The sequence below is a fragment of the Microcebus murinus genome, chromosome 14, assembly GCF_040939455.1.
Source record: "Microcebus murinus isolate Inina chromosome 14, M.murinus_Inina_mat1.0, whole genome shotgun sequence".
Taxonomy (NCBI): Eukaryota; Metazoa; Chordata; class Mammalia; order Primates; family Cheirogaleidae; genus Microcebus; species Microcebus murinus.
In genome coordinates, this window is record NC_134117.1 from 80,560,942 (window position 1) to 80,571,493 (window position 10,552).

At 62.2% G+C, this 10,552-nt stretch overlaps 3 pseudogenes; all 3 read left to right on the plus strand.

The window, feature by feature from the left end:
* The first annotated feature begins 1,833 nt into the window (after positions 1-1,833).
* On the plus strand, positions 1,834-1,952 carry LOC142875918 (uncharacterized; annotated as a pseudogene).
* A 3,760-nt stretch (positions 1,953-5,712) lies between these two features.
* On the plus strand, positions 5,713-5,831 carry LOC142876212 (uncharacterized; annotated as a pseudogene).
* A 3,733-nt stretch (positions 5,832-9,564) lies between these two features.
* On the plus strand, positions 9,565-9,683 carry LOC142875920 (uncharacterized; annotated as a pseudogene).
* Positions 9,684-10,552: the final 869 nt, after the last annotated feature.

Below are 10,552 nucleotides of genomic sequence, written 5' to 3' on the forward strand. Positions count from 1 at the left end.
TGGGAGGTTGCATCTCTCAGCCCTGGGTCGGGCAGAGCCCCAGCGGGCCATGCCCACAACCTCTCTCAGCACCGGTCCCCCAGAAGGCTCCCTTGGGACCAGGATTCTCTTGCGGTGACTCTTTAAGGTCTGGCCCCTGGATGGAGGGGCACCAGGAGTAGAGGAGCAGGAAGGGGAAGGGGGTGGCCATGCGAGGGGACACTTTGAGGCCAAGTCCCAGCTTCAGCCTGATCCTCCTGGGAACCCCGCTCTGAGACAAGGAGCCGGGCTTCGCATTCCCACAGCAGCCAGTCGTGGGCTGAGGACACCTGGGGCGTTGGGAACTCCCTGGCTTCTCCTTGGTTTAACATCTGGAGCTGCTTGGGAATCGTGCCGCCACACACACCCGAGTGCAGGTGTCTTCTGCACAGACTGCGGGCCTCGCTCTTCTGAATGCCGCTAGCTCGCCACCCACCCACGGGTGAGCCTGGTCAGGGTGCTTTCTCTCAGGGGCAGACTCTCATCCGGGCGGGCTACCGGTGTCTCTGTTTGCTCCTTTCTTTCTTCCATTTCGGGAAAGGCTTCCTTACTGGGTGTGGAAATCTCCTATGCCTTTCCTCGCCTATTCTGTCAGCTTTCAAATTCTCTTTCAGGCCGGGCGCGGTGGCTCAAGCCTGTAATCCTAGCTCTCTGGGAGGCCGAGGCGGGCGGATTGCTCGAGGTCAGGAGTTCGAAACCAGCCTGAGCAAGAGCCAGACCCGGTCTCTACTGTAAATAGAAAGAAATTAATTGGCCAACTAATATATATAGGAAAATGAGCCAGGCATGGTGGCGCATGCCTGTAGTCCCAGCTACTTGGGAGGCTGAGGCAGAAGGATTGCTTGAGCCCAGGAGTTTGAGGTTGCTGTGAGCTAGGCTAACGCCACTGCACTCACTCTAGCCTAGGCAACAAAGCGAGACTGTGTCTCATAAAAAAAAAAAAAAAAATTCTCTTTCAGTTGCCACCCTCACAGATGGATTAGGAAACCCTTCCCGGTGCACTCATTAGTGAAATGACCTCAAGGAAGCTGGAATCCAATATCTAATCGCCGACTTTTAGCGAGTCCACACGCCAGGGTGGTCGGGGTCCAATGCAGCCCCGGCCAGGCCCAGGCCCCTTGGACCGGGCCACAGGAGGACACAGAGGAGGGTCCCGGCCCCCACGAAGCGGTGCCGGCAGTTCTCCACGGGCTTGGGCGTTTTCCAGAGGTAGGAGATGGAGGGGACTGATTTCTTCAGCGCCCCACAAACCACGCCACCCCACCCCACCCATGGGACACATCCCCAGAGAGAGACGCCCCATACACTGGCTCCCCTCCCCCTTGCGCTGTGCCCCAGCCCTGGCCCGGGGGAATAGGCGGCCGCCCAACAACAGGGCGAGGGGGGGCGCAGCTGAAAGGGGTTGTGGGGGAGGGCGGCCCCTGGCTGGGGTCAAAGGGCGAGCGCCCCGCGCGCGCGCGCGCGTGCGCAGTCAGCGGTGGCGACGCGCTGGGGGTGGGCAGCGGGTAGGTGAAGGAGGCCGAGGCCGGGGGAGGAGACGAGGGGGGCTGGAAGGGCTCCACCTTGACGAGTCCAGCCGTGGAGGCGCATCTTGTGTGAGTGTGAGTGAGTGTGAGTGTGTGTGTGTGTGTGTGTGTGTAGAGAGACAGCCCCCCGCCCCGCCCCGCCCATCACCCCCGTCCCTCGGAGCCCGCTGGACCCGGCGGCGAACTCAACAGGCCCGGCCCGGCGCGGGGCGTGCGTGGGGCGGGAGGAGGCGGCGGGGTTAGCGCAGAGAGGCTCGGCTTCTTGAGCGGGGCAGGGGCGCCCTCCGCCGTCCACGGCCACACCACCCTGAACGCGCCCGATCTCGTCTGGTCTCGGAAGCTAAGCAGGGTCGGGCCTCGTTAGTACTTGGATGGGAGACCGCCTGGGAATACCGGGTGCCACAGGCTGCTTCTTTTTTGTTTTTGTTTTTTTTTGGCCTCTTGTTCTGTCCCCTTTCTGGGAGCGCGGCGGCGGCCCGGGGTGGGGGTGACCCCCACCCTCAGCGCCCGCCGCGGTGCCTGGCGCCCCAGCCCGCACCGTGGGGCCTCCTCTTGTCCCGAGCCGCGACACCGCCGCCACGCGGCAGCACGCGTGGCATCTGGACTGTCAGGTCTCAGACCAAAGGTCTGCTCTGTGGGAACCGACACGCTGGAGGAAACCTTGAGAGTCTGAGAGGGGAGGGAGTTCCAGAAGAAGGCCAGGATGTCATTTTGAGGGAGTGTGTGACCAGAACTCGTCCCGTTGCTTTTGGGGTTCTATGGGCTACACGTAGGAATCTTTGGTGGTGGCACCTGATGTTGGGGGATCCGGAGTCACACCCAGACCTGCTCCACAGGCTTCCTTTTACTTTTCTCTTCGGATTCATTATTTTTAAAAAGTGTCCCTTACCTCTATTATTGCATTTTCTTTTCTCTCTCTTTTCAAGCAGATGATGGGAGTCCAAGTATTCAGGTGACATGTGTTGCCCGTGCCCCCCTCCCCGCTGTGTTCTTATTCATATACCTCTCATGTTGCTCCAGCGTATCGTGGGGGTACCAATGTTAAGGTCGGGTACGTTGCCCTCTCCAAGCCTCCCCCCTCGGGTCAGAGCTTCACGTGCGCCCATCCCCCAGTCGGTGCGCACCCACCCCATTCCCAATGGATGTGTATGCCCATCCCCTCCCCCCACCCGCCCGACACCCACCCGATGAAGGTGATTCCTCTCCGTCCACTTAGGTGTCCATCCGTTCGTACCAATTTGCCGGTGAGCGCGCTCACGTGGTGCTCGTGTGTCCGTTCTTGGGATACCTGGCCTACTGGAACGGGTTCCAGCTCTGGCCAGGAGAACACGAGAGGCGCCCTCTCACCGCTGCTCCTCACAGCCGAATGGCACTCCGTGGTGTCCACGCGCCACATTTTATTAATGCACTCCTGGATGGATGGGCACTCGGGTCGCTTCCACATCTTTGCGATTGTGAATTGTGCCCTAACTGTAACCCTAACCCTTACCCAGCCCGTCTCCTCTGCCCCTGCCTGACGCACTCCTCCCCGGCCAGGCCCGTCACTGTCCTGGGCCCCCGCCTGACCGGCTCCTTCCCGCCCGGCCTGTCACCGTCCTCTGCCCCTGCCTGACATGCTCCTTCCCGCCGGGCCTCTCACCGTCCTCGGCCCCTGCCTGACCGGCTCCTCCGTCGCCTGGGCCTTCCAAGGGCTTGGTGTGGACGCTGCTTCCAGGAAGCCCTCCAGAAACCCGGCAGCAGGGTGGCCGCAGCAGTCTCCAGCAGCGGTCCCTAAGTCGCGTGCGGGGGACGTGCCCCGGCTGTGCCGCGGGGGGGCCCAGCCTGGTGTCTTCCCTGAGGCCCTGCGGCCGCCGGCTGCCGCCCCCCCGCAAGGGGAGAGCCGCGGAGGTGGGGACCGCCTCCTGATGGGATCCCGGGGCTCTCTGTCCTGCCCGAAGGCCCAGCTGGCCTGCGGGTCCTTAGAGTGGCAAAAACCTCCGAAAACTGAGACTGAGGGTCCGGTGGGTGTCTGCACTTTTGTGCTGGGCACCCCAGGGAGGCCCGGGGGCTGGCTGGACAACGTGGTCTGCTGGGCGGGGGGGTTTGGAGGAGCAACTGATGCCCTTTGCACTTTGGGTAGCAAGAGTCTGAGGTGTCTCCGAGCCCTGTGCCATGTCGGGGGGGGGTGCGGGTGGGAGGAGGAGGAGGAGGAGGTGGGAAGGGCCGGGGCCTGCAGTCGTGTTCCCGGGGTGGCACGGCAAGTGGCTTCTTCCACAGGCTGCTTGGCCTGGGCTCCCTGCACCTGGGCCTTTGGAGGACCGGCCCTGTGTTTGCCAACACTTCCTGCAGGGACCCAGAGCTGGGAGGTTGCATCTCTCAGCCCTGGGTCGGGCAGAGCCCCAGCGGGCCATGCCCACAACCTCTCTCAGCACCGGTCCCCCAGAAGGCTCCCTTGGGACCAGGATTCTCTTGCGGTGACTCTTTAAGGTCTGGCCCCTGGATGGAGGGGCACCAGGAGTAGAGGAGCAGGAAGGGGAAGGGGGTGGCCATGCGAGGGGACACTTTGAGGCCAAGTCCCAGCTTCAGCCTGATCCTCCTGGGAACCCCGCTCTGAGACAAGGAGCCGGGCTTCGCATTCCCACAGCAGCCAGTCGTGGGCTGAGGACACCTGGGGCGTTGGGAACTCCCTGGCTTCTCCTTGGTTTAACATCTGGCGCTGCTTGGGAATCGTGCCGCCACACACACCCGAGTGCAGGTGTCTTCTGCACAGACTGCGGGCCTCGCTCTTCTGAATGCCGCTAGCTCGCCACCCACCCACGGGTGAGCCTGGTCAGGGTGCTTTCTCTCAGGGGCAGACTCTCATCCGGGCGGGCTACCGGTGTCTCTGTTTGCTCCTTTCTTTCTTCCATTTCGGGAAAGGCTTCCTTACTGGGTGTGGAAATCTCCTATGCCTTTCCTCGCCTATTCTGTCAGCTTTCAAATTCTCTTTCAGGCCGGGCGCGGTGGCTCAAGCCTGTAATCCTAGCTCTCTGGGAGGCCGAGGCGGGCGGATTGCTCGAGGTCAGGAGTTCGAAACCAGCCTGAGCAAGAGCCAGACCCGGTCTCTACTGTAAATAGAAAGAAATTAATTGGCCAACTAATATATATAGGAAAATGAGCCAGGCATGGTGGCGCATGCCTGTAGTCCCAGCTACTTGGGAGGCTGAGGCAGAAGGATTGCTTGAGCCCAGGAGTTTGAGGTTGCTGTGAGCTAGGCTAACGCCACTGCACTCACTCTAGCCTAGGCAACAAAGCGAGACTGTGTCTCATAAAAAAAAAAAAAAAAATTCTCTTTCAGTTGCCACCCTCACAGATGGATTAGGAAACCCTTCCCGGTGCACTCATTAGTGAAATGACCTCAAGGAAGCTGGAATCCAATATCTAATCGCCGACTTTTAGCGAGTCCACACGCCAGGGTGGTCGGGGTCCAATGCAGCCCCGGCCAGGCCCAGGCCCCTTGGACCGGGCCACAGGAGGACACAGAGGAGGGTCCCGGCCCCCACGAAGCGGTGCCGGCAGTTCTCCACGGGCTTGGGCGTTTTCCAGAGGTAGGAGATGGAGGGGACTGATTTCTTCAGCGCCCCACAAACCACGCCACCCCACCCCACCCATGGGACACATCCCCAGAGAGAGACGCCCCATACACTGGCTCCCCTCCCCCTTGCGCTGTGCCCCAGCCCTGGCCCGGGGGAATAGGCGGCCGCCCAACAACAGGGCGAGGGGGGGCGCAGCTGAAAGGGGTTGTGGGGGAGGGCGGCCCCTGGCTGGGGTCAAAGGGCGAGCGCCCCGCGCGCGCGCGTGCGCAGTCAGCGGTGGCGACGCGCTGGGGGTGGGCAGCGGGTAGGTGAAGGAGGCCGAGGCCGGGGGAGGAGACGAGGGGGGCTGGAAGGGCTCCACCTTGACGAGTCCAGCCGTGGAGGCGCATCTTGTGTGAGTGTGAGTGAGTGTGAGTGTGTGTGTGTGTGTGTGTGTGTAGAGAGACAGCCCCCCGCCCCGCCCCGCCCATCACCCCCGTCCCTCGGAGCCCGCTGGACCCGGCGGCGAACTCAACAGGCCCGGCCCGGCGCGGGGCGTGCGTGGGGCGGGAGGAGGCGGCGGGGTTAGCGCAGAGAGGCTCGGCTTCTTGAGCGGGGCAGGGGCGCCCTCCGCCGTCCACGGCCACACCACCCTGAACGTGCCCGATCTCGTCTGGTCTCGGAAGCTAAGCAGGGTCGGGCCTCGTTAGTACTTGGATGGGAGACCGCCTGGGAATACCGGGTGCCACAGGCTGCTTCTTTTTTGTTTTTGTTTTTTTTTGGCCTCTTGTTCTGTCCCCTTTCTGGGAGCGCGGCGGCGGCCCGGGGTGGGGGTGACCCCCACCCTCAGCGCCCGCCGCGGTGCCTGGCGCCCCAGCCCGCACCGTGGGGCCTCCTCTTGTCCCGAGCCGCGACACCGCCGCCACGCGGCAGCACGCGTGGCATCTGGACTGTCAGGTCTCAGACCAAAGGTCTGCTCTGTGGGAACCGACACGCTGGAGGAAACCTTGAGAGTCTGAGAGGGGAGGGAGTTCCAGAAGAAGGCCAGGATGTCATTTTGAGGGAGTGTGTGACCAGAACTCGTCCCGTTGCTTTTGGGGTTCTATGGGCTACACGTAGGAATCTTTGGTGGTGGCACCTGATGTTGGGGGATCCGGAGTCACACCCAGACCTGCTCCACAGGCTTCCTTTTACTTTTCTCTTCGGATTCATTATTTTTAAAAAGTGTCCCTTACCTCTATTATTGCATTTTCTTTTCTCTCTCTTTTCAAGCAGATGATGGGAGTCCAAGTATTCAGGTGACATGTGTTGCCCGTGCCCCCCTCCCCGCTGTGTTCTTATTCATATACCTCTCATGTTGCTCCAGCGTATCGTGGGGGTACCAATGTTAAGGTCGGGTACGTTGCCCTCTCCAAGCCTCCCCCCTCGGGTCAGAGCTTCACGTGCGCCCATCCCCCAGTCGGTGCGCACCCACCCCATTCCCAATGGATGTGTATGCCCATCCCCTCCCCCCACCCGCCCGACACCCACCCGATGAAGGTGATTCCTCTCCGTCCACTTAGGTGTCCATCCGTTCGTACCAATTTGCCGGTGAGCGCGCTCACGTGGTGCTCGTGTGTCCATTCTTGGGATACCTGGCCTACTGGAACGGGTTCCAGCTCTGGCCAGGAGAACACGAGAGGCGCCCTCTCACCGCTGCTCCTCACAGCCGAATGGCACTCCGTGGTGTCCACGCGCCACATTTTATTAATGCACTCCTGGATGGATGGGCACTCGGGTCGCTTCCACATCTTTGCGATTGTGAATTGTGCCCTAACTGTAACCCTAACCCTTACCCAGCCCGTCTCCTCTGCCCCTGCCTGACGCACTCCTCCCCGGCCAGGCCCGTCACTGTCCTGGGCCCCCGCCTGACCGGCTCCTTCCCGCCCGGCCTGTCACCGTCCTCTGCCCCTGCCTGACATGCTCCTTCCCGCCGGGCCTCTCACCGTCCTCGGCCCCTGCCTGACTGGCTCCTCCGTCGCCTGGGCCTTCCAAGGGCTTGGTGTGGACGCTGCTTCCAGGAAGCCCTCCAGAAACCCGGCAGCAGGGTGGCTGCAGCAGTCTCCAGCAGCGGTCCCTAAGTCGCGTGTGGGGGGCCCAACCTGGTGTCTTCCCTGAGGCCCTGCGGCTGCCGGCTGCCGCCCCCCCGCAAGGGGAGAGCCGCGGAGGTGGGGACCGCCTCCTGATGGGATCCCGGGGCTCTCTGTCCTGCCCGAAGGCCCAGCTGGCCTGCGGGTCCTTAGAGTGGCAAAAACCTCCGAAAACTGAGACTGAGGGTCCGGTGGGTGTCTGCACTTTTGTGCTGGGCACCCCAGGGAGGCCCGGGGGCTGGCTGGACAACGTGGTCTGCTGGGCGGGGGGGTTTGGAGGAGCAACTGATGCCCTTTGCACTTTGGGTAGCAAGAGTCTGAGGTGTCTCCGAGCCCTGTGCCATGTCGGGGGGGGGGTGCGGGTGGGAGGAGGAGGAGGAGGAGGTGGGAAGGGCCGGGGCCTGCAGTCGTGTTCCCGGGGTGGCACGGCAAGTGGCTTCTTCCACAGGCTGCTTGGCCTGGGCTCCCTGCACCTGGGCCTTTGGAGGACCGGCCCTGTGTTTGCCAACACTTCCTGCAGGGACCCAGAGCTGGGAGGTTGCATCTCTCAGCCCTGGGTCGGGCAGAGCCCCAGCGGGCCATGCCCACAACCTCTCTCAGCACCGGTCCCCCAGAAGGCTCCCTTGGGACCAGGATTCTCTTGCGGTGACTCTTTAAGGTCTGGCCCCTGGATGGAGGGGCACCAGGAGTAGAGGAGCAGGAAGGGGAAGGGGGTGGCCATGCGAGGGGACACTTTGAGGCCAAGTCCCAGCTTCAGCCTGATCCTCCTGGGAACCCCGCTCTGAGACAAGGAGCCGGGCTTCGCATTCCCACAGCAGCCAGTCGTGGGCTGAGGACACCTGGGGCGTTGGGAACTCCCTGGCTTCTCCTTGGTTTAACATCTGGCGCTGCTTGGGAATCGTGCCGCCACACACACCCGAGTGCAGGTGTCTTCTGCACAGACTGCGGGCCTCGCTCTTCTGAATGCCGCTAGCTCGCCACCCACCCACGGGTGAGCCTGGTCAGGGTGCTTTCTCTCAGGGGCAGACTCTCATCCGGGCGGGCTACCGGTGTCTCTGTTTGCTCCTTTCTTTCTTCCATTTCGGGAAAGGCTTCCTTACTGGGTGTGGAAATCTCCTATGCCTTTCCTCGCCTATTCTGTCAGCTTTCAAATTCTCTTTCAGGCCGGGCGCGGTGGCTCAAGCCTGTAATCCTAGCTCTCTGGGAGGCCGAGGCGGGCGGATTGCTCGAGGTCAGGAGTTCGAAACCAGCCTGAGCAAGAGCCAGACCCGGTCTCTACTGTAAATAGAAAGAAATTAATTGGCCAACTAATATATATAGGAAAATGAGCCAGGCATGGTGGCGCATGCCTGTAGTCCCAGCTACTTGGGAGGCTGAGGCAGAAGGATTGCTTGAGCCCAGGAGTTTGAGGTTGCTGTGAGCTAGGCTAACGCCACTGCACTCACTCTAGCCTAGGCAACAAAGCGAGACTGTGTCTCATAAAAAAAAAAAAAAAAATTCTCTTTCAGTTGCCACCCTCACAGATGGATTAGGAAACCCTTCCCGGTGCACTCATTAGTGAAATGACCTCAAGGAAGCTGGAATCCAATATCTAATCGCCGACTTTTAGCGAGTCCACACGCCAGGGTGGTCGGGGTCCAATGCAGCCCCGGCCAGGCCCAGGCCCCTTGGACCGGGCCACAGGAGGACACAGAGGAGGGTCCCGGCCCCCACGAAGCGGTGCCGGCAGTTCTCCACGGGCTTGGGCGTTTTCCAGAGGTAGGAGATGGAGGGGACTGATTTCTTCAGCGCCCCACAAACCACGCCACCCCACCCCACCCATGGGACACATCCCCAGAGAGAGACGCCCCATACACTGGCTCCCCTCCCCCTTGCGCTGTGCCCCAGCCCTGGCCCGGGGGAATAGGCGGCCGCCCAACAACAGGGCGAGGGGGGGCGCAGCTGAAAGGGGTTGTGGGGGAGGGCGGCCCCTGGCTGGGGTCAAAGGGCGAGCGCCCCGCGCGCGCGTGCGCAGTCAGCGGTGGCGACGCGCTGGGGGTGGGCAGCGGGTAGGTGAAGGAGGCCGAGGCCGGGGGAGGAGACGAGGGGGGCTGGAAGGGCTCCACCTTGACGAGTCCAGCCGTGGAGGCGCATCTTGTGTGAGTGTGAGTGAGTGTGAGTGTGTGTGTGTGTGTGTGTGTGTAGAGAGACAGCCCCCCGCCCCGCCCCGCCCATCACCCCCGTCCCTCGGAGCCCGCTGGACCCGGCGGCGAACTCAACAGGCCCGGCCCGGCGCGGGGCGTGCGTGGGGCGGGAGGAGGCGGCGGGGTTAGCGCAGAGAGGCTCGGCTTCTTGAGCGGGGCAGGGGCGCCCTCCGCCGTCCACGGCCACACCACCCTGAACGCGCCCGATCTCGTCTGGTCTCGGAAGCTAAGCAGGGTCGGGCCTCGTTAGTACTTGGATGGGAGACCGCCTGGGAATACCGGGTGCCACAGGCTGCTTCTTTTTTGTTTTTGTTTTTTTTTGGCCTCTTGTTCTGTCCCCTTTCTGGGAGCGCGGCGGCGGCCCGGGGTGGGGGTGACCCCCACCCTCAGCGCCCGCCGCGGTGCCTGGCGCCCCAGCCCGCACCGTGGGGCCTCCTCTTGTCCCGAGCCGCGACACCGCCGCCACGCGGCAGCACGCGTGGCATCTGGACTGTCAGGTCTCAGACCAAAGGTCTGCTCTGTGGGAACCGACACGCTGGAGGAAACCTTGAGAGTCTGAGAGGGGAGGGAGTTCCAGAAGAAGGCCAGGATGTCATTTTGAGGGAGTGTGTGACCAGAACTCGTCCCGTTGCTTTTGGGGTTCTATGGGCTACATGTAGGAATCTTTGGTGGTGGCACCTGATGTTGGGGGATCCGGAGTCACACCCAGACCTGCTCCACAGGCTTCCTTTTACTTTTCTCTTCGGATTCATTATTTTTAAAAAGTGTCCCTTACCTCTATTATTGCATTTTCTTTTCTCTCTCTTTTCAAGCAGATGATGGGAGTCCAAGTATTCAGGTGACATGTGTTGCCCGTGCCCCCCTCCCCGCTGTGTTCTTATTCATATACCTCTCATGTTGCTCCAGCGTATCGTGGGGGTACCAATGTTAAGGTCGGGTACGTTGCCCTCTCCAAGCCTCCCCCCTCGGGTCAGAGCTTCACGTGCGCCCATCCCCCAGTCGGTGCGCACCCACCCCATTCCCAATGGATGTGTATGCCCATCCCCTCCCCCCACCCGCCCGACACCCACCCGATGAAGGTGATTCCTCTCCGTCCACTTAGGTGTCCATCCGTTCGTACCAATTTGCCGGTGAGCGCGCTCACGTGGTGCTCGTGTGTCCAT